Here is a 25,917-nt window from a genome sequence, read left to right as displayed (position 1 = left end):
TCTCTTCCTCACTAGCCACCCTTTCAGCAGGCTTACACCCTCGACAACGCCACTCTCTTTCTTGAAGCGTACCCGAGGACGCTTCGAAACGACTGGCGCGTTGAAAATCTTGCATCTTTTGTTTAGTAACCCTGATTTGACTTTTGTTCCACGTAAGTCGCGTGTAATGCATGTTAATTTAATTTATAACGGGGATAAAATTATATACGATATATGTGCCTGTTTTCTACAGTATACATCAGTTATTGAACAAATTGCGTTGAGGATAGAAACAATTACAAGAAAAATAATTAAAAAAATATCTTCATCAGTTTAAAGATATGTCTATAATGAGATTTTAAGCGTGAAACTTAAGCTTTAAGAGAAACACAGATTCTTGCACAGATTCTTAAAACGACGTCTACAATGAGATTTTAAGGCGTAAATTTTTAAGCTTAAAAAATTGGCCAATCATAGTCGATTAGTTTCCTCACATTCGACTGTGATTAATCAATTTCTTACGAGGTTAAAAGCTTAAGGTTTAAAACCAAAGTTTTACGTCTTAAAATCTCATTGTAGATGCTACTTAATAGATTTCTTACATGAATGACTAAAACACAACTTCATCGGTTTAAATAACTTTCATATGTCTACGTCTATTTGTCTCTATATTATATCTGCGACTATTTCCACCCTCGACGACCGTGCTAAATTTCGTTACGGCGTGCCTGAATGTAGCTGGACTATGCGCAAAGGGTTAACGAAGTAACCATGATGCCGAGCTTCTCACCTTCGCCTGCTCCTTCCATTCTGCGGTCATCAACCCGCGTTCTAAGTAACGAGAAGGACGATTTGCCGTCGACCTCGTCCTTTTATAGTCTTGCTTTCACAGAGGATCTCTGCTCTTTTCATTCACGACAGACGGGTCCGGATTTAATAAAGTATTCCTCGTCGCGGCTTTTATCTCGCGGTGTTGCGGTTGCGATGTCACCTTCGTCGGTTTGTTGTGTCCTTCGTAATTCTGACCAAGTTGATCGTGGCAAGAATACGGAAAATTTTTATCTTTCCCGGGAGCCGACAAGCCGCCCGAAGCAAACACAAAGAAAAACGTTCAGGAAAGCTCGGACAGGCGGAAAGGCGTCGCATGAACGGAAGAGGGAAACGCACGCGGGGAAAACTCGTTTAATGACGGCACAGTCTCCCGGAGCTGATACGTAGCAGACGACACGGAATACATCCGGAACGAGATGCAAATTACGGACTTACGAAGTATTGTTACGGACGTGCGACGGCTTACGTTGCAAATAATAAACGGCCGCGAGATGCCCGTGTTCGAGTCGTCGCGTCGGCTCGAGACAGGAATAAATATCCTCTGTTCCTACATTTTACTTTACAGAAATTGAGAAACGCAAGTGTGGCAGAATATGGTACAAGAATTGCACTCGCTTGTTTATCACTTTGTGCTCACGTTCATTATGTCGCATCGTGTGCGGTCGTAATTTTTGAATCGACGTGATTTTCACGTATAAACGAGAGTTTTTAGATATATAAAAAAAAACAAGTAAAGCAAGACAGAATTAGCATCCACGAGAAACTTGGTAAAAATGTAACTTTTCATTTCGAAAAACTTTTAGAATGAGAACGATAAAAAAACTTGGACACACAATGTATGTACCAAGTTTCTCTTCTCAAATTTATCTTTATCTTTCGTATCTGCGTCGATAACTTTCTAACCCTAAAAAAAGTTTCAGTTTGACAAGAAAAGCGATTCATTTTGTGCATTTAAATGAAATAAAGTCCAAAAAATATTGTAACAAAATTGTGTCGCGAATGATATTTTGACGTCTCGATATCGCGCGAGAATAAAGGGAATTTATTGGAGTTTGATGTGTCGCGAGGATGTTCCTGCTTCGATATCAACGGATTTACTAAAGATTTCCAAGAGTTCTTTCACGCCGGTGCATCCGTTGCGGAAATGCACCTGCGAGATATACAAGAAGACTTACACGTGCCATACCTGCGTACAAATGCAAATGTTACGTATTGGACGTATTTAGGGCGTAGCAAAATTCGGCAAGACTCCCCGTTTTTCTTTTTCCATATCTCTCACTCTTTTACATGAACTCGTTTACAAAAGGCTTTGTAAAGCCCGTGTGGATCGTTCCTACCAATATCTTCTCCCCCGATTCTTTCCCCACCGCGAGTCTTTCTTTCCGATAAAATATTCTCTTCGAATCGTCTACATTTCCTGCCTCCTCGGTTGCGTCTAGCAGAAAATTTTTCAAAGCAGTCCGTAATCATGGCGACCTCGCGAGCTCCCACCATTCATTTCATTCCTCGTCAGGAGAGAAGCTATAATGGACGCTCCGCTTCTCGCTCGGTAATTTATTCGCGTGCGCGCGACACTTTGGATAAATTTAAATTCATATAACCCGACCAAATAACGACGTACGACGAAGTACGTTCCGTTTCTCACAGCCGTTGCTCCGCTACCATGCGCGAATCCACTTTCCAGGGGAACTTTCCTACGACTATCCAGCCATTCTCGCCGTTCCTCTTTCGTATACTTCGTAAAAAGTATAAGAGCATCCGTCCCGACCGAAGACGAAAGGGGGAGAGGGGAGGGGAAGTGCTTGACACTCTGAATTTGTGAGAATGCACCTCTGCATTCGCGGTTGATCTCACGGAAAGGGGTGGGTTTCAATTTCGCGCGTGAATCCATGAAAATCTCGATTGCACTTACTTCCGGCCAGTTAAGTGGTGCGCTGGATGTTGCGGGGGAAGAGAAAAGGAAACCTATGGAGATCCCTCGAATGAAATAGCGAAACGGAGGGGGGGGGGGGAAGAAAGAAATGGAAAGAGACGCGACGGCGCGTACAACGGGAATCTCGTCGTCGTCGTCGTCATGCACATGGCATACTTGTGCGCGCCCCGTCTTCCAACCTCGCGTCCTATATCTATCTACTTACCCCGCTGATTCCCGACCCCCGGTCCCTATGGCAACGCATTTAAGCTCACTTTAGTATTTCAGCCTCGAGCATGACGTTTGCATCCCTCTTAGCTACTGCTCGTATTGCTCTTCGTGCGAGGTGCATTGGACAAAATCTCTTTCTCTCTCCTCCCCCTCTCCTATTTACGATACACATATAACCCCTTTTTGTTTTATCTTTTTCCTCTTCTTTGTCCTCTTAAATTCATCTTTCAAAATTCATCAGATATCTCTTCTATTTCCAACATTCGCACTTCCACTTATCCTATATTTAACTCTAAGGCTTAGATTCGAATAAATGTAACGCGCAAATTTTGCTAGATATCACGAATATACAAAAGTGTACTCTTTCCAACCGGCTCCATTTCTATACGCTTTGTCGTATACAGTTCTAGCTGTCGCGCAGGAGACTCGTTCCTGCTTGCTTGCAAGTGCTGACTGAACGTATTGTACTCTCGCGCTTGCGGGAGCATCTGTCGCGGATGTGCCCTCGCGATTCCCTTAACCGGCTTCGGATTAGTCCCGAGGCGTCTCGTATTTCAATCTGCGTCTGTCCTCGCGGCTTAGTGCCGTAGTGAGCTTTTATTATGTCGTTTCACGTAAAACGGCCGATTTGGAAAGCTTGTATTGTAGAATGTTCTCATAAAGTAAACATTCTCTCTCTTGATATAATCGATTATTATATGTATTATAGGTACATCATAAATTACTTTCTCTTACATATTTTTATTTAGTGATGTCATATTTTATATCATTTTCATGTTATTTTTATTAAAATACGTAGAGTATACTTTTCTTATATTTTCTTGAACAAATTAATGAAATATTAGATAGAAATACGGAGATATCACTCCCACATTTAACAAGCATTTTAATAAAAATTCTTTTCAGAAATTCCTGAAATTGACAAAACAAATTAATAAAATAGTTTAATTAATAAATTGTGTACATGATTGTTTTAAAAGGTTAATAATTTTTTCGAAATACAATATTACAGATATACCGGAAAGAATCAATATCGTTACAAAAAACTGAAATAATGTAAATGTGAAAGCAATTTTTCAGCAGTAATTGAAAGTAGAATGAAATTTTTTGTCTTTCTCAGAGTTCGGTTTTTGTTATTCGTTATTAATATTAATGTTTCATCAATTTAATTATTATAAATAAATATGAACACGAAGTTATTACATGATAAGTAATATATAAATATTGGTATCGCTTTATTTCGTTTAGTAAATTATAAACAAGTTGTAGCCTTAATTAATACAGATTTGAATTAATCTATCTCCATCTAACGTCTGTTGCTTTCGTACGATAATAGGTGTCTGTACACAAGGAACAATCCGTGCACTGTATCACTCCGAGAGCCGTTGATCATGTTTGCTTTAGACCTTAGCTTCCATGACTACAGCTATTGAAGCGTTTGTAACGCACTATCGATAACAGAGATCGATGAAAGTAGTTGATCCAGCATATTCCACCTTTGTTCTTGTTAATACAAATGTATGTGTATTCGCAATTTAAATGAAAATTTTGCGTTAGTTAATTCACTCTCGAGGTAGTCACAAAATAGATCGACGAGAATTGCCGACAAACTCTTTTTATGTCGCGCTTGCTAAATATATACTCACTCCTGCAGTCACACGATAAAATCTTCAACGTAGTTTGCGAGTTCAGCGCCATTGAGATGAAAGTTTTACGATCGAATTCCTAACCGTGACAGCCGCTATTAAATATCGATCGCTGGAACACGTGACTAGCAAGACATTTTCTCGCATTTAGGAACTCGCAGATAGGAAAATCGATCGTACGATAGATAACTCGACGATTTATTGACATGAATTTGAATATAAATAAAAAAATTCCATAGAATAGACTAAGGCTGAGTTGTTTTATCTATCGATAACTTCAGTTCACTCTCTTACTCTCTCATACTCTTTTTTACTTTTTTTATTCTTTTGTTTATCCATAAATTATCACACAGGCTGCGTTCAGCAGAGAAAATTAATCAATTAGCGCTTAATGATTTTTTAATATGATTGGTTCTTACCTCTAGTTCTTCGCTAAAGACGCTAAATCTAAGTGTAGGAATCAATCGTATTGAAGAATCACTAAGCGCTAACTAATTAGTCAAATGATTAGTTTTCTCTGCTGAACGCAGCCATTGTTTATCTTAAGATGGAACAAATGGCCCTAAAACGTATTGTGAGCATTCTAACAACTGGTCGACAAATCTCTATTTAACTTAAATGTCAGTGATCGATCAAATCTCACGTTTAGTATAATTGTACTTCATAATATCAGTAAAAGCAGTTCGCTTTTAACAGTTTTTCAATATTACGAAGATAAAAACTTGTTCGCGATAAAAAGTTTCTCCATTTGGCAAAACGTTTCGTTGATCTGAAGGCCGAGTATTCTTATGGTACCTCAACTATCTGATATTCCGAAGCTTTTTAGAGATTCTCGTTAAACAATTTTTATCGAAAGCAACACGGATATCAAGAATTACATTATATCTTTTATATTGACTGCGCATAAAGCTGCTTCAGAATACTAGGTATGTTATTACGTTGAAGAAACATTTGTTGCGCAACATTCTTATGTAAACTGCTACACGATAGAGTCTTCTAAAGTGCTTCAATTAATTCCGTCCGATATAACCCCGGTTTAACTCTCGCTCGCCTTACTTTTTTATTCGAACTCGACGCGCATCGGCTTGTAGAACACGTTCAAGTTTTAATTCTATTTCTTCAACGCGGACATCTTTACTACGAATCGTTACGATTTTCAGATTTACTAATCATTTTAAATATAAAACGTGCGCTACGTCGCACATGATATTACTTTAGATTATGAAGCAATTTAAGTGACAGCGTAAAAAAATGAAAGTCACGAAATGTCGCATTATTCCGTTGTTTTCCATACATTTATTATTTCATACATTATATATCTAACCCCACACATAACCGTATAATTCTTCTCTTGTGTTAACATTAAATGCAACCATTATAGCGTGGATCAACAGTTTGGTCGTTCTGGTATTAAATGTACGACGAGAATGCACGAAGCATTATGCACAACTTGCGATTGTATACTTTTTCGGTGACGTGTTTTGGTGCATTGGATTTCCACAGAACTGCCTAGGAGAGAGATTAATAGCCGGAATAAGGGTCGACAGAAAGTGGAAGCGACTGGTATAGTTCACAAACGACACAAACATTGTATAATAGCATAGAGAGGAGAGAGAGGCGAATCTCGGAAAATATCTAAATTATATGGATTTAGCGAGAGACGTGCGGCAAACGTTTTTCAACCATTTACGAGATGACGCTATTTATCAAAATCCATGCGAGTTAGAAAAATCAATATGAATTAACGAGGTGATGAAACATACCGATAAGAACGATATTTTCTGTAAACGTTAGTATACATTGCGCTAAGTAAAATAAAAAGAGTATAAAGTCCACTTTAATGAACCGCCATGGAGTTTATTACTCCGCGTTTAACGGAGGATTAAGACAGTTTTAAGAAGGATGGGGTGGATCGATGCGCGGAGCTCGTGCAATGAGAATTTGCTGCGTTTCCGATAAGCACGCATTTAGAACGACGATAAATATAACGTGGAACGTTCATTATATTCGAACGGAATACTCTTTCTAAGAAACGAGCTTAAAAGCAGGATTTATCATTTGTTCGTTAATTTTATTACCTCGTTAAAAAATACGATCGATAATGAACGCGATGCAGTGTATTTCGATGTAATCCGACGTATCAATATTAATAACTCATTATAAGCGGAAGCTGTTATGCTGGCCAAAAAAGGGACGGCAGAGCAAGTGTGATATTTTTCAATCATAAAATGAATAATTTTATTGCAGCATGTCTGCAATCATATTTTTATTCCCTCCGTTTGTGCGAGGCCAAGTTTTTTTTACCGTTCTAAACTTTCAAAAAATATGGAGAAATTGTATTTTACAATATCTCAATTTCATTACACATTTGATTACACGCCAAATAATTTCTTAATAAGATATTTTAGGAAATCGTTCTTTATTTCTGAGAATTTTGAAAGTAAAATTTCATTCGTGAAAAAGACTCAGATTGTAAATGCAGAATTAACGTACAAAAATATTGCGATGTTACAATTCTTGGCATTCATGTGCTACTTTCTATAAAAATTATTTTACAGAAATTTATATTATTACAATTATTACAATTATCATTGTAGATTATAATAATTAAAATTGTAATAAGTAATAATATAAATTTTTCTGTTAAATAATTTTGAAGAGATATTAGTTCGCATTAAACAAGATTCAATTATTTTAATTACGACTTGTGATCAAGTTTATTATATAACTCATAGAAAAACACGTTTCAATCCGTTTAAAAAAATAAAATTCTTTTAATTCTATGATAGATATATGTCAGGATATAATACAAGACAGAACTCTATAAAGTAAATATTTGTATGTCATTCTAAATCGACTGTTCGATGGCGATGAGTTTGCGTTACAGAAAAACAATCGTTACAGACACGCTGCAAAGCAAGTTTTTGAGAGTCGTCAGCGAATCAGGCAGTTTATCTTCGAAAGTTCGCACTGCAAGTTTGCGCACTGTTACGACGCAGTTTTATCTTTTATCTTTCCTATCGTGAACTGTTACGGTGCTTTGCCGAGCCTCTATCAGACATCATGCAATATTTTTTTTCGCGATTTTTACTGTCACGACAGTTTGACCGTGCACGCAAAGACGGCTTTTGTGCTGAGACTTGTTTTGTGCATAGGAGCTCTAATTATATCGCGTATATTATCAAGTGCAATCTTCCTCTCTTTCTCGTAATTTTTTTATCATTGTGAATTTCGTCATTATAATTCAACATAAACTATGGCAATGTTTGATCGTGAATCTTTTATTTTATTTTTACTAATTTAATATGAAATATTTAGTAAAAAAGAAATACATTATCTATATCATATGCATATATTTTATAGCTCTCCTATGCACAATAAATGAAGAGATAAATATATGTATTTCAATAATTTCGTGCTTACCAATACATTGACGCGCAGCGGCGGAGTTGCAATATAAATCTGTAAAATGCAAATATATTCAAATTATAACAGCGTTCAAAATAATTAATATCTCAAAAATAATTGCGTGCTTTGAATATTTTGTTCATACTTTAAACAGAAATTTTATGGAAAATTTTTTCTCTTTTCTCTTCTAAAACAAATTTACAAACTTTGGACAAATAAATAATATATTTATATAAACAATTCGAATAATTATAAATTTGAATTATATTCAAAATCAACGCAAATTAGACAGAAAGCAAATTAACGAAAGCAAATTAAGTAATATTAATAAAAGCCAACACTTTACAAGATGAATTATGTATAGAAATTACTTGATTACATGCTCATCATAATTAGATCAAGTGAATTCGCAAAAATCTTAAGAACTTAAGAATGATAATTAAGTGAGAAATCATAAATTGGTTTACCAGTCAAATTCAGTGATCACAGAACATAGACTTTTCACTTCATATAAGTTTGACCGGAACCGTGTTAACATTTTAAAGGAAGAAAGAATTTTAAATAAGACTGACGTCGAAGATGATCCATATTTATAAGCAAAAATATGAATTGAATTTGTGAAAAAATACCGAATTGATTTGATCTGATATATACTTGAAATTATTTACAAAATCCTGATGCTTTTTTCTCGAAGAATTTTCGTTATGTAAATAATTTTTTTTTTTTTTTTATTTAAAGACAAATAATTTAATCAACTCTCAGATACGTATCAAAAACGTCGATCGATTCATATCTCAATAGCAGCTAAACAGCATATTCACTAAACTTTATCAAGCATATTAACCAGCAATCATTCTATATCTGATTTAATGCAAGTTTTTACTTTTTGAGTTTTATGTAATGTCAGAGTAGATGTAATTTCATAAGTGGCTTACATTTTAATTTGTAGTTAAGATTTTTACAGATTGACCCACATATAATAAGCATCTAGCATTAACCCAATAAAAAGAACTTACTTGACTATTTATATATATATAAATATATATGTATATATTATATTATTATATATATAAAATACAAAAAACTTTCAATTTTTCGACTTTAAATACAAAATACGTAATACTTTCATGTGCTCCGCTGAAATACGAAATATAAAATACATTTGTATATATATATTGCAAATATCATATTTTAAATAAAAGTATTTCAAATACATGCTCAATATGCTGTCTGCAAAATGCCTGAAATGCAGCTTTTACGACAGTGCAATAAATACTAGTGACAATATTGGCTGCGTTCGTCATCTGTCCTTGTTTAATATTAACGTTAAACAAGAACAAGATGATGAATCCGAGGAAACATCCGAACGACGTTTTCGAACGCAGCATTATAACATCCATTAGAAACTGTGAACTGTGAAGAAATAATTTTGACGATCGTTTCCATAATGTAACGCAAACTATACAAACTGCACAAGATATCTCGATAATATTCCATAATCTCTCACCTACATATATACATATAGATGAGAGATCCATAACCGTCTCCTTTTCTCTAAATCTACAAATATTATTAAGCATCAAGATCCGCTTCGACTCGAAAATAAAATTCTTTCTTTTATTTGATTAATTTATTTCAAACTGGACAATATCACGAACACGAATCAAGCTCGAATTCATCTCTAGCTTGGCTTGGATCTATCTTCATGGAACAACTCAAATGCATTTTTATAACCGTCGCGGAGATTAATGATTAAATCTTCGAGTAAAAGATAACGAACAAAGCTTACCCCACGGATATTCCGCCATTGCCCGAGGCCTCCTTCTCCTCCTCTCAGACTCCTTTCAGATGCTTCCTCAATTCTTCGTTGCACATTATATCATAGCACAGCACAAAACTGACAAAATTCACGTATATATTAATCAAAGAAACATGGCGATCGCCCGGAATTTCGAACGACACTCCCGACACATAAATTCCACTTCTTCATGCGTCGAAAGAATATTCGAGAATGCAAAAACAAGTGACGCGCGTGAAACTGTAACCGACGCGAAGTTCGCGGTGACCTCGTGACGTCACGACAACGCGTACGGCAGATGTTTACTGTTGCCAATCGCGCCGGGCGAAACCGAAGGTATCGCGGCCAACTTCGTGCGGTGATGCGCTTTTGTTCATACTCCGCGTTTGTAACGGATACAATAATACGCTCGCAGTTTATACGATTACTAATCCCGCCTTATAACTTATAACACGAATAACACGAGTAAATTACGACTGACGACGAATAATCAGAAATGTGATATCGCCGCGACTGTGATTAGATTCGCGCGACAGATTTCGATCGAATGAATTGAGCGAGAAACGTGCCCGAACGAATCACCGATGTACATATATACATACGCCATACGCCGAATTTACGCTGTGCGGTTGACGAGTGTCCCGTGTAGTTAATTACGACCGAATTTAACTGATTGAACGCGCTGCGACGACCGCTCATCTCTCTACTGATCCTTCCTGTTCCTGCGACATTTCGCCACTGACCGAAGACTCCAAAATAGTTCAAAAATGGCAGAGGTGAGTTCGTTCATACGACGTGACACGATTCAAGTTCATGATTTAATTTCAAAAAACGGATAATTGAGAATATACAATTAAAACTCGATATTGCGCGAAAGATATATCATGCATTAGCAATTAACATGTCGTGCCTTTTCGCCAGTTCAGTAATTTGATTCTTTATCTAGTGCATTATAAATTTATAGACATAAATTTTATATGCGCTTGAACGATCCGTAGCACGAAAGGTATGTTCTTATTATCTGTTTCCACTAATGTAGATTAACTTTACCTTCGCAAAAAGTATTTCTGACGAGACTAAAATATTCTTGACGTACAATCTTATTTTAACGTTATGCAGCATAAAATTAAAATTATATTAAGGGTATATAGGTGATATTTCAACTTAATAAGAAAATTATGAAAATTTATAGATATTATTCTAAATATCTAAAAATAAAATACATATTCGGTGATAGTTTACGGTGATAGTTTAGTCCATCTGGATAAATTATTTTAAGAAATAGTTATTTTTTTAATTTGCTCTAATAAAAATGTATAGAAATGTATTATACAAAGTGAATGTATTATACAAAAATCTCAACTTTTTATTATAAGTACATTATGTCCAAAATTATTTTATGTAAAAATTTTATGTTGCAATGCATGAACTAGTTGTCCAGTAAATAAACAAAATATTTATTTATTTTATATTTTTGTGATTAATCAGTGAATTGTAATGAAACTTTGCATAAGTTATTTTGAATTTTTAAAATACTCATAAAAAAAATTTAATTTTTGTTATAGTTTTTTAAATTTTAGTTTAGCAATAAAAATAATAACAATAAATAAAATAATTAAATTATAAAAATGTGTTCAATAAAAAGAGAATGTTTTGAACACAATTTTTTATATATGTAGTATAGTTTAAAATGCAAATTGTTTAAAATGCAAATTGTTTAAAATGCAAATTAACACAGTTGAAGTGTCACCCATACATCTTTAAAGTTAAATCAATGTTCTCTATTCTTTTTCTTTGATTTAAATAAGATTGACGTATTGTCTTGAGAAAAGAATAAGAGTCATGGCACACAAAAAAATGTAAGCAGTAAAAAATAAACAGTAAGCGAATTTTTATCACGGTTAATCACAGTAGAAACCGTAAGGCCAAAATGTAAAGGGTGTATATCAATTGTACACGAGCCAATTACACATAGTGTTAGAAAAAAAGAACTTTCTACGCAGAAATTGCTGTGATTTGGGAATTGCAACAGTTGTGCAAGTAAACCATTCTCTAACATAAGCAGTAACAAATCCAACATGTTGATTTCCTTAACACTTACATTTTCCTGCTTAAGTTTTTCTGTGTACCTTGATCTTAACATATATAAATTTAAGTTTATCAAATCACACAAATTTTCATAGCGGTAATCGTAGAATTTATTTAGATTTATTTAAACAAACTTGCAAAGCTGTATATTCACAGAAAAATTAATCAATTATGCATCTAGTATTCCATGATCGGTATTCATAGTTTGTTCTTAATTTCAAGATCATCTGAAGCAATATCTTAAGATACTAAATTGCGACTCTGATTGATTCATAACATCTAAGCTTTAGCATATGATCATCTTGAGCAATGTCTATGGATTCTGCCCTATGAATGCTTTATGATTAGTTGAATTGTTCTATATGCTTATTGGCTAATTCTTAAACCTTAAGCACAGACAATAGAAACAGAAAATAATAGATTTTAACATATCAGGAACTACGCATTTCAATATACATGGTTTCTGATAGGTTGATGTTTCTTATTCCCTATTTTCTATTGCCTGTACTTTGTGTTTAAGGCTTTATATTAGTTTAAGATTTTACGCTAACATCTAGATCATAAACTTTACATGCGTTCTTATGATAGAAATGTGATAATTGTCTTTATGCATACATTTATGTGACTATGCAAGTTTTTATCGGATAGACTCTAAGATTTATGTTAGCATAAAATTGTAATGTAAGAATTAGCCATTGAGAATAATTTGGTCATTATAAAACATTCACTGAAACAAATTTTTGGTTGGAAAATAGAAGAAAAATAGAAGAAAATAGATACGAATCTGAATTTTCTGATTAAATTTATTAGAATTTTAGTTGATAACCGGAATTCTGATTAATATAATATTTCTGGTAAAATCTACCAGAATTCTTATTTTTACGTACCAGAATAATTATACCAATCAGAATATTAGCTATCTAACTAGAATAATTCTAATAGAATTTAATCAAAAAATTCTGATTCGTCCATTTTCCACCAGAATTACTATTTAATCCAACCAGACCATATTTTCTTCATAGAGTTTCTCTATAATTGAATTGTTTTATACAAATATACACTCACTCATTAATTATTAGGATGTGTTCAGACTGTGAGACGCGTCAAACGGGGAATAGTAAACCGTAATCAACGAGTCAATATTTCAATAGCGTAAAAAATATTGTTACTGATTTTTTTATTGTTTGCTGCTCGCTGTTTGACACTTGATTTGTCTGAACTCAATCTTACAAAAATTTGTATGCTGAAAGTCCATATTATTCTACGCATCGCTGATTTGGATTAGATCTATACTACGTATTACAATCAGAAAAATAGAGGATTACCTATTCTAAAATTTACAATTTGAATTATTAGTTACTTCAATTTGCTCGGCTCAGTGAATTGCAGTTGGCTATCCGTATTCAATCCACAATGTGTAGCGTGACTTGCGTGACATGAACTTTAGTTGTAGCGTTAGAAATTTTCCCGTATTTGTCGCAACCACGTTGTGAAGACTAATGCGACGAGATATGGAGCAACAAGAGTGCGATTACCTGCTCATTCGACTCTCCGCGCAAAAATATTAACATAAGCAATGTGCGTTTGTAATGCCCAATAATAACAACGGCGTAACAGCGTAGCATTGTAAGTAAACAGCTCGAGCGGGTTTATATGATCTATTATTACCAATAGCAGAGCATACAATGTCGTTACACTAGAAATGCTGTGCCATTTCTGACATCCGATAATTTTTCTTTTTTAGTTAATTTGGATTTGAAGTTTTAGATTTTTGTAACTTTTCATGAATAAAATAACAAGATAACAAAAAACTATATTTGAGATATAATGTCATTCAATTCTTATACATTAAAATGTTTCGACTCACAGAGTCTTCACTTACAATTAACTTAATAATCTAACCGCAAATTAAAAAATGGAACTAATGTCATAATTGTATCATAAGCAACTAAAGTGTTATCCTATCGTGTTCATAAGAGTATCATCATAATGTTATATACGATATAACTAAATCCTCGTTCAAGGGCGAGAAAATTTATTAAAATCATCACAATTCTTACATAATTTTAATAAATTTTCTTCTCAGACTATTTTTTACCATTTGACTTCTCTCTTTGGACTTAACGTGATTCTCGCCCTTGAACAAGGATTTAATTATATTGTATATATTATAACATTATGACGATACTCTTACGAACATGATGGGATAATACTTTAGTTGCTTATAATACAATTATGACAATAGTTCCGTATTTTAATTTGCGATTAGATTATTAGGTTAATTATATTGTTACTGAAGAAGACTCTGTGAGTCGAAACGTTTTAATATATAAGAATTGAGTGATATTGTATCTCAAATATATATTTTTATTGTAATCTAACAACTTTTATGCTCATTTTTTATTGTTATCTTGTTGATTTGCTTTATTAAATAATCAAGCGTTTTATGTTATTGTTTTCATATAAATAATCGTAATTAATTATAAGTAATTTTATTTTTATGGTGACAACCCTCCCTCGTAAAAAGCTAGATTTTGAACGGCGATTAGATCAATTTAGATCCGCGGTTCTATTAATCCAATCCAGGTCGATGCAAATCCGCTCGGATCGAAAAAATTATCACTCTATCATTCAGGCCATTCGAGTAGGCAATGTGTGTGCTGCTTCGTCGTATTATTTTTTAACTCTCCGTTGGCAATGCTTTTAAGAGATGTATATCGAGTGTTTAATAATTAATTCTTGTAATTATAAAAGTAACGTATCCAGCGTGGGAGATATTAAATAGATTCGTTAATTTTGTGGTGGGGAAAGTATTAGGGCCACAGAACATGCAGAGAAACGTAAGCGATAAGTGAATTGGCCGATCAAAATTGAAGATTATCACAAAATACTTAAAATAACTTATAAAACTCGGTTGTAACTGATCGATTCACTCTTTTATCTTACCTACTGCTTAATTTTCTACGTGCTATTAGCTTTTACGCGGCGACAATGAATTGATATAAGCACAAACGCTTGGCGTCTTTTTGCGACTATACAACGTGCTATTCACAACAATTAGACAGTGCAGATGGTTATTTTGTTTACATTCGCGAACGTTCGAGACAGCATGGTGGTAAACACGGCTCGAGGCAAAGCTCGGTTTATCGTTGCATTACAATTCGAAACGCAATCACGATACGGATCATCTTTCAATTATTGTTCCACTAGAGATTGATTACTAGAGACGAAATTTTGAAATTGTTACTAATTACGTTCAGCAGAGAAAACTAATCAGGGAGAGCTCAGTGATTCTTTAATATAATTAATTCCTACACTTACAATTAAATCCGGAAATGACCTAAAAGCAAGAACCAATTAAGTATATTAAAGAATCACTGAGTGTTCTCTGCTTAGTTTTCTCTGCTAAACACAGCCACTGTTTTGTAGTGATCTCTCTGACTCTTTGAAAAAAAGATTATTAGATTTAATCCTCTTGTTGAAGACTTCTTTTCAAAACTGGAAGCAAATGGAGACGTGTATATAAAAAAGACTAACGTTACGTGTTCTTTCTCATTTAAAAAAAGATCATTAAAATTTAGGATAATTATAAAATTTTAAATTGGAGTGTTTAGCCGAAAATCGAAGAAATGACAATCATAAGTACGATGTGATCTAAAAAACGTAGAATGCATACATTCTCTATCTCAAATAAGAGACAATCAATTCGCACTACGACCAGCTAACTGTATCTTTTTATTTAAAGTACATATTTCAACATTGCTACTGATTCAATAAGTATAATACATACGGGATATAATTAATATCTTATGACTTATCATGAATTTAAGCGCCTGTCGGGGCATATACATAGAAAATCCATATATATGCCTCGATTTATGTATAAATTTATGCATTAAATAATTAATAACTATGTGGTCACAATTAAACATCGTATTTTAATATTTGTCAACTGCGCGAATTCGTACAGCTAGCTTTCGTCCGTTGGAGATTCGTTACTCGAATTACGTTGATTTATGAAATCTCGTAATAAGCGGATTTAAACTCCCTCGTATTATTCTAACATTTTCTGTGACATAATAAAGTGCACATTGGATAGCGATTAGTTTGCGCGCGCGCGCGCGCGTATGTGTGTATGTGTGTGTGTGTGAAATTATAACTAACCAATTTCGTGAATAAGTATGTATGATTGCAACGAAAGAATCTATAAGAAAGAAACTTAGAAAATAATAAGCAATGACAATTAATGAAGTAAGTGACTTATTTTATATATATATATATATATATATATATATAATTTATTACATACTCTTTAAATTCTTTGGAACGAAATCTTATTTTAAAAATTAAAAAGTGAACTAGTCTTTTGAAAAGTGATAGTTCAATTTTTAATTTTTAAGAGTGATTTCACTCTTCAAAGTGACAATTCATACTAAAAGTTTTAGAAAATAGAGACTTACATTAACTTTACAAAAATAAAAAAAAATTATGAGCAAATAACTGTACAATAATTTTATTAAATATTTATTGTATGAAAAATAATTGATTTATATTAATTCGAGCAATGCAGAGACCAAATCAATATATTATTTCTGATACTACAATTTGTATTATTTTAATTTAGGTATAAAATCGAGTAAGTTTTCAATTGCCAGCTTTACTAATAACACTACAGAATTTATTTATACCCTGCATTATTATTTGAATAAAAAATATGTAGTATATATATATATATATATATAAAATAAAAATTTGTACTTTTTTAAATTTATACTTGAAAATCGGAAACATATGTGATTGATATTTTATATAAATAAATGTATATAATTTTAATATCTATGATGATTTAAATTCTTTTTTGAAGTTTTCTATTTTTAAGAAATATAAAAAATCAGACAAGTTTTTTTTGCTTATGCATCAATTTTGAAAATTTAATTTCGGATCATAACAATTAACGTGTTCTAAAATAGCACAGAATAATTGAAAGAAAAATTAATATTTAGTTTCAAAAATTTAAAATTTGTCGTCTATACATAAATTACATGAAAAGTAAATAAAAATTAAATTAGATTTTGTATTAAGGTATTTAAAGGTTTTCATACGTGAACTCTTTTTAATATTTTTTACTACCTAAACCAATTTTAATTCCTCATATCGATTTTTTTTTATTATAAACTTATTCCGGTCAATCGAATCAGTTTTATAAAGTTCTAATAGGATATTTTAAAAATAAATAAATGCAGAACCGAAAATTCTAATACGGAAAATATTGAAGTCACAATAGCTTTTAACACACATAGAAAAATTATCCAATAATATATTTCATACATATTTTTCTCCTTTTTTCGTTTCGTTATCAAGAAATGCAAACTATATTATTTGTAATTATTATTGGTTTTCAAAAAACTTATATATTCTGAAAGTGAAATGTTTTATAAAAGAAAAAATAAGAAATATAATCCCATTGCTTTTATCTTCAAATTTCTTTGTTTTGAGGGAAACGAAAAATTATGTCATTTTAATAAGTACGAGGAAAATATATATTGTCACTTTTTTTTATTTATATAAAACGGCAAGAAAAATTCTATCAATTACTAAAGATTACATTATTTTACTATTCTCAAACAAAATTTAGCATAACATAATTATAATAAACAATATTAAATATTAATAATAATAAATTTGGATATAAAAAATATATTTTTGACGAAATGAGTTATTTGATGTTACATAATAAATATTAAATTTTGATTTTATGTTATGATAGATATGTTTTGATTTTATGATATGATCCATACATCGAAATTGATTTCAAATGTCAGAAATGAAATATAAGGTGCGAATATTTCATAAAGCGTTAAATATTTTGTGGCGGCAATTGACCGGTACGTAGTTTTAATATTTGATTTTTTTCTTTCGCAACGGATGTTACATGTATGTACATAGATCGCCATTCTTATAACAGCTCTTATTCGAGCAAACGAGTGACGTGAGCAATGTAGTGTAACGTTATTATCAAAAATGAAATTATCTCATTGTCAATTAGTGATTATTAAATCTTTTGTTTAACAAATTTTATAACTAGAGATTTTTAAGTGTAACGAAGCAATAACTATACCGAAAAAGATATTTCATTTAATTTATTCATTATTGAAATTTAAACTCGAGCGTTCAAGAGAAAAGAATTATAAACTTTTTTAATATGTCAATACGTATTATAATTGTTTTTTAAACAATTCGTATATATTCTTTGGAAATATATGTGAATCATTTAAACGAATCTATCTTGCTTCCAATTTCTTGTAGATTTTTAAATGTAATTTACAAAATATTTTCAAATTATATTATAGCAAGATAAAATAAAGCGTGAACGTAATCGAATTTTATACATCGTATACGAAAATATAATATTAATCACTTTTTTTAATCAAATCATTTATTTAAATATTTTAGAAAATAATTCAGAAAATATTACGTTGAACTTTATAAAGTTGATAATTTGGAACTTGAAAGAAGGAGGAAGAAGAGAACGCCCAGAAGAGGCAATGGTTTTGCTCATATTTAATTTCATTAAAAATTATTGCGTATCGAAATTCAAAACACAAATTCTTAAAACTTTCAAATGGTATATGCCCATAATTAATTTAGCATAATTGCCATAAGCAGAGAAATTTTATCTATCGATCGCATTTCAATTAAATTATAAGCTTGAGCCATATTGTATCATACGAATTAGAGTATATAAAGAGAGTATATATAGAGAGTATATATAGAGATATAAAGAGAGTGACGCCAATTAGCCAGAAGTCGCCATTTTGTGTCTTATATCTGGGGTATCTATATGACGCAATTCCTCGTCTTTTTTCTTTAACGTTGTCTTCTTTCTAATTAACAATAAGGATATTTAATGGCAGAGTCAATCAGCATTAAGCATATGCATTGGCGCCACCCATTCTAATTGTTCCTTTATGCAATGAGATCTTTGTTCGATGGGTCAGTTAATATATATTCATAGATCAATTTTGATAAACGTGTAAAAATAATTATAAATTGTAAGTTGCTCTCTAATCTGAAAAGTCTCCTCTGTATCGGATTCTAATAGATGTGCTACACGGTATAGGAATTTTGATCTAATCGAGTCAATTATTTATTGAGTGTGGCGATAACGTAATTATTCGCAACAAAACAAATATTTATATTTTTTAATGCTTGTAAGCTCGACATAACTTATTGTTAGAAAGTAAAAAGTACGTATATTGGGATTTATATTTATACAATCGATTATTCGGCTTATTCAATGTATATATTATTAAATTTATGTACAGATTATGTACGCAATCACGAAAATTATATTTATTATCGCGTAGAGTAGTGATAATTATAAAGCATTCGTGTTGCAATGGATGCCAAGTAAATTACGCATATTGTAATCGAACATTGTAAGTATTGCCAATCGATTTGTTCGTCATATTCGTTAGTGCAATTAGATTTATCCTGTTAAAAAAGTTAGTTTGTATCAAAGCACATTATTATACCTATATCTTTTTACTTACGTTTTTTTCAAAAGTATTCTGTAAAATATTCCAATGATTGAAGTATTTCTATTATTAAAAGATACCTATATAATCGAAATTTATTAATAACTTTTTGCTCACGTTATTTTTTAAGCTTTATAATAAGCTTTGTAAATTAGTTATCGCTTTTTAACTACATAACTATATGTTTAGTGTAAAGTTATTTGGATTCTGTTATTAAATTTTGAACAGTTTTGTATAATTCCGTGTTAGTAAAATATTTTAAATGCGTAAGCAATTTAATCATATAATATATTATATCGTATATTTTGTGTTATTTTTTATATTCTCTTATATTTTATAATTTTGTATCATATTACATAAAATACAACTTTCATATGAAAAATAATAAAAATAATAAAAAATGCATGTTTAAAAAAGACTATATATTGATTAAAATTGACGTACCGGAAGGGCTCTATAAGTTGGTTTATTTTTACTGAACAAAGTTTTGGTTTAAAACTAAATTTAAAAATATTGATAAAAATTCAAGAAAATTTAATCAAGGTATATAATCGCATATCCGATAGGAACAGAGTAGTTAGTTTCTATGTGGAAACTAACATCTTTCTGAATACATGTGATACAATGAAAAATGTAATAGAATATATTGTGTCAGGAATTCTGCGCTATCGTCACATTTTAATAATAAATGAGCTTATTTAACTCGTAATTGAGTCTAATTTATATGATTTATAAAAAGAAAAATTACAAATTTTTTTTATGTATTAAAGTCAACTTCATTCCTCTTAAATTGCAAATGTTTGTGCATCAAAGCAAAATAAGAAATTAATTTACACATAAATGCTTTTTTAATTAACGCACTGTCATTCACGCGGCATTAGAGTGATGTAAGCCACTCCTTGTATTCGTTGTGATTACAGCAAATATCAAGGGATGTATAACGTGAGTCTCTATGAACAAGTAACGATTTATCAGCGCGCTTAATTAATATTCGCAACGAATGATGTGTAATACAAATAAAAAGCTAAAAAACAGAATCAACCAAGCAGTGAAAATCAATATCATCTCAACTGTAAAAATCAATAATAAACACATTTTAGTATATGCGCAGTTACGGATTTGAGCTCACAAATTCCATACGATACTGTTTTATGTGATTTTGATCATCTATAATTCATAAAATATCATTGATTTTAACACTCGATTATAAGGAGATTTTTCACTCTAATTGTTCTTTAGAATGTGTATCGTGAAAATATATATTGTGTGATGATCGCCAGGTTTGTATCCTGCATAAATGTTTTTTACAGCAGTTATTTTGCTAGTAAATTTTAGCTGGTAAATCCATACGCGAGAAAAATACAAATAGAAGAATTCCGTCGCATAAAAAACAGCTGAAAATATCGAACCTACGTCAAATTCACAAGGTGAATTCCCTAGTGTTTCTAACATACATGGCGAAATAATATACTAGATCATGGAAGAGCTGTGCAAACAATATGTAAACATAACACTTTTTCTATACTATTCACAAGTGTAGATTTGCAATTAAATGGATTTTTTTTCGATTGCAGCGAATAAATATACCTATCGTCTCTTCTAAAACGCGCACGTATCCCATTCGCCAAAGCTATACGTATGTATATCGCATAAAAAATCATTATACTAGATGGACACAACGGCGGAAAGCGGAAAATGCGATATGACAAACAATCTGTGGCGATTATGTTTACTCTCGTAATTATATCGTGGAAACCTCGGGCCCGCGTAGAAATTAATTGCGGCCACGCGTTACCGGAAGCCGAAGTAATTCGTATCAGAGTACGCTCGTCGGTTAGGTTCCCGTAGTTCTGCGCATATCGGGCCAATATGACAGGTGAAACATGGTCGATAGCAGTCCCTTACGTTTGTAATAACGGCGCAGTACAGCGTGCGAGTGCGCCATCGGACGGAATGTAGGCTTGGTCGTCGTGGATGTACCGTGTGCGTGAACCACGCAATGCAGATTGTCCCAGTCAGTAGTTTACCATAGTATCTAGCCAGCCGGTATAATCGAGCCGATAGAGTCGACGTTGGTGAGCGTGTCGACGGCGATACGTTTGTTGTGTTACATCTTCACATTACATCATGATATTAATGAGAAGCGATGTTGTGAGGGGTGTGGCGCACTCTGCTAATAATATCTTCCGCTCAGTGAAATTCTAATTCACAGTGACAATTCCACATTAACAGTTAATAATTTTCTGTAAGTAATTATGTGTGTACAAACAATTCTTTACGATATATATATTTATATGTTACAACTAGATTCTACAATTTACACTGATAATGAGAGAAAAAAATGATTAGTTAATTTATAGTCATTTCTGGAGTGCTAACTGTATATATTTTTTTAGAATTATGAATGTAATTATTACTACTAATATTATAGTAATAATAATTGTAAAAACGTAGTCCTTAATAATGATTTTACTATGCAATTATACACGGACAGAATTTTTTCTTAGAATTTACCCTGAAAATATGATAGTCGTGGGACAACATTGTATTTCCAAGAATTTTAATGTAAATCTCTCTCTCTCTCTCTCTCTCATTCATTAATAAAACTACAATAAAATATAAAATAAGTTTGATTAATTTTACTGAAGTGCATGGTAAACATCTTTAAAATATTGCATTATACCACAACTACCATATTTTCGGGGTAAATTTTAAAATAAAATTCCGTGTAGTCAAAAATCACAAATATCACACTTTCCTTTCAATGTACATAGTATAGCTTTTGGTACATAATTCTTGCTCAAAAATTCGAAAAATGACACATTTATATTTATATATTATAAAAACATAAAATATCCGAATTTAAAAGATATCTGAAGAATTGCAATTTTAATTCTAAAAATTTGTATTAATTGTGTCGCTTATAACGATAAATTTGAGTTAAATTTTCTTTCACTGTCGGCGTTATAGGTGTGTGATCTGGGCGAGGCAACGCAATCGCTAGTCCAGAATTAATTAACTCAGGTCATCGGTGCACCTCAATCTTCATGTGTAGCTCGATATATAGGAATGAAGGTACGTCTTCCACGAGGAGAAGAAAAAGTTCTAAACTTATTTCACAGACAACTTTCAAAGCACAATGTCTGACTATAAAGCGTATTTATAGTCGTATACTTTTTCATTATCACGATCCGAAATAATAGTCCCATAATTTTAAACTAAAGATACGCAATCGATAAGCCGCAGCAGCGTGTATAAAAGAGAACGTAATTCCACGGTGAGTAACACGATAGCGCTGCGCATAGACTAAAGTTCGGGCGCTAATGAGCACCGCGATTAAGCAAATTTATTCCATTTGTATCCGGTGGAGGCATATATATCGTTTTTGCCTAAAAGCGCCGACCATATGAAACCGCTGCGGCGAGCGGTTTACGTCGCGATCGGAATCGAAATACGGTATCCATTAATTATGTACAAATTAATAATAATATGTACATTGTCACGTCATTAGGTGCTACATACGTATATTTAATAATGCCATCGTTGTGCATTTGCCCTTCATAGTGTCAACCTCGCTCATGTTCATTCTGGAGAGGTATATGGTAAATGTACTGACGTAATTATTATTCAGGTAATCGCAGTATCGTATATGTCGAAAAGATACGATTACAATTAAATCAAATTCCATTTCTAGCTCAAATGTTTGAATTCTTGAAATAGTAATTTTCATTCAGACATCGATATTTCAAACCTTTCTTCCTAGATATATGCACGTAGTATCGTTCTCTTATTTTAAAAATAACACATTCAAAAAATTTAGTTTTTTAGAAAAGGAGAAAACTATTTTTTAATTTTACAGGAAATTGACTAATCAAATATTATCGTAAAAATACATACATAATTTTAACGTAATTTTAACGTAATTAAATATATTATATCTTTTGTCGTTTTTGTTCCAGAACGCTTGAAAAGCTCTTTTTGCATTGTGGTAGTTTTGCCGTTTTTCATAAAATTCAATTGCTCTTTTGATAATTGATAGGGTAATGTTTACTTAATTCATTCGCGGTAATAATTCATGATAATTGAAAATCACGTTTTCTGAAAGTGACACAACTAAAAAAATGTAATTGTTATTACAAGAATTAAGTAAAGATTACTCCATTAGTAAAAAATAAACTTAACTGCTAAACAGTACATATGTCGAAAGATTTTTAAATAAATCATAATATCTTCTACACATTTTGAGTTTTGTTGTATTTGTAAATGAAAAGATCTCTTTCTTGGAGAATTTATTTAAAGAATATTTAAAATTAAAACATTTAGAGTTTTGATAATCGGAGTTTAAAGAAGAAATTGTTTTATTTTAAGTTTAGTCTGATTAGTTTTAACTGATCAAGATAAATGCAAATTGTTGATGATATCTTGAGTTATTTCACTTTTAATAAATTATTTTGAATTTATTATAATTGTATGGAATATCAAAATCTTCAACTCACAAAAACACTTGATATTTCTAAAATTATTTCCTTTTTATCTATATTATTCGATCAAATAACTTTCTCAATTAACCCTCTTTTTAATTTAACCCTCTTTAGTCGATTCATGATTCACTTGTTGATTTATTTAATTTTTGAAAACAAAAATTTTTACATAATAAATTTTTTTATAACCACAAAAAATTCGCGTTATAGAGGGTTAAATTAAAAAATAATTTTTTCTCTTTTTTGAAAAATCTAATTTTTTGAATATGTGTCACTTTAAAGTAAAAGAACGACAATGTCAACAATTATATCTTTTTCGCTGGTGTAACGAAAATCGACCATCGATTATTCGATGTAGCGGATGAATTTCTATTTAATCATCGATGTCATGGGAAACGGACGTCATTGGTGGGGCGATGGCGGATGGGAGCGCACAGAGGATAACGGAAGTTACAGAAGGGGATAGTGCGATAATAAATATGCCCAGCGCCGGCAGCCATAAATCCTGCGTAATTGAATTTTCAACATCCATAACTGGCCGTCGCTCGGCGCGACCTCAGGAAATAGGACGGAACGGGACGTATCTTGAACGGGAGTTAGATGATTCCATTCCGCTTTCGAAAGGCGCGGTCCTCTCGCTTCTTTCTCCTTCCGCTCTCTTACTCGCCACAGCAATAGACGGAATCGATTCCACGACGTTCGTGTAGTCGGAGACTATTTTTAATTCGCCTTCCAGATCGAGCCGCGGTGCAACGCGATGGCCACCTTTCTCCTTCACTCTTTCTTCTCCTTTTCCTCGATTCTCGGCGAGCGACGAGTTCCTTTGACTCGAACATCTAATCAAGGATTTTCTCGATTCTTAAGTCCCTCGTCCTGCCAAACTCTATACCTATAACGTTCTTTCTCGCCACTATCTCCTCGTCTTCCTCCTTGGTTTGACTTCACCTTTTTCCTACCACTCTTCTCATTCTTCTCCGCGCTCGTCGGCGCCGTCGCTGTCTTCGCGCCGTTGTCGTTGTCGTGCAGACTTGGCGCGGAAAACTTTGATTGTACGTAAGTCGAAAGCGTCGAGAACGAAAAAGGAACTCTCCGAAAATCGTGGGGTGGTTGCCGCCAGTTGCCGAGAGTCGTCTTGTCGCACGATGGGATTTCTGCTGATTGGAAATCCTGTCATTCAATGGCCCGCATATATATTTCCCGATAGACCCGCCAGCGTGACGACGACAAACGTGCTTTCGTAAAAAGTCACAGCGAAGGGTAAGAGAAGAATAGAAGTCGCGTTTTATATATTTGCCAAGATCGCTAACTTTTCTCTTAACTGCGTTAATGCTCTCTACGCAAATAAACTCACTTTAACATTTTTAATGTTATCTGCAATGTCAACGTGCCGCGCGATTTACTTTCATCATGACGAAAACGAGACAATCCTAGCTTGAGAGGATCTTCGAAGAATCGACCATGTTCGCTGGTTGGTAGCATAGGTTATCCACCATCACGATAACAACCGGAGATCCGGGGGTTGCCGTGACGTCAGAGATTAGCCCTCCTGGCGGCGAGAAACAAATGACGTACTAACTGCATATTAACCCCCCCAAACTACCCGGGTTGTCTGTGAAGTCCGCCTACTGCCCAATGATCCGCGCCGCGCGCAATTCACGATTCACTGCCGTTTCATGGACTGGACTAAACTTTCTCGACCGACGGTGAACGCGTCGAGCACGTAATCACCTTGTCTTCCCTGATGGATTAGGATACCCGGCGATGGAAACAATTATCGACAACGCGCCGATTGACCGGGATTAGTTGAAATCGTCCTACATCCAATTAGCACCTTTTTACGTTAACTCGATCTCGAAACTACTCGCTCTAATTATTTTGCGGAATATATATGAAAATTCGACAGAATTTTGAAAACGACGAATGGAAAGACAAGTTAGTATTATCTCGCCTTAATCTTCCGTAGAAGCAATGCCCGCAGTCAAAGTCTTGGAACAAGTACAACAGC

The 25,917-nt window shown here is 32.8% G+C and overlaps 1 protein-coding gene across 1 annotated transcript in view; it reads right to left on the bottom strand.

Moving 5' to 3' along the window:
* The window catches only part of Lar (tyrosine-protein phosphatase Lar), a 468,166-nt gene extending 458,076 nt beyond the window's left edge, over positions 1–10,090 (bottom strand). The window contains exons 1-2 of the mRNA XM_087410654.1: positions 9,797–10,090; positions 8,023–8,061 (exon numbers count right to left, since the gene is read on the bottom strand). The gene's annotated coding sequence lies outside the window, so the exon portion shown is untranslated. The remainder of the gene's footprint in view (positions 1–8,022; positions 8,062–9,796) is intronic.
* Between the last annotated feature and the right edge of the window lie 15,827 nt (positions 10,091–25,917).

The sequence above is a fragment of the Acromyrmex echinatior genome, chromosome 10, assembly GCF_024713525.1.
Source record: "Acromyrmex echinatior isolate Ae372 chromosome 10, ASM2471352v2, whole genome shotgun sequence".
In the NCBI taxonomy this organism is placed as follows: Eukaryota; Metazoa; Arthropoda; class Insecta; order Hymenoptera; family Formicidae; genus Acromyrmex; species Acromyrmex echinatior.
Note: the sequence above shows the minus strand (reverse complement) of the source record. Positions and strands in the feature narration are given on the sequence as shown.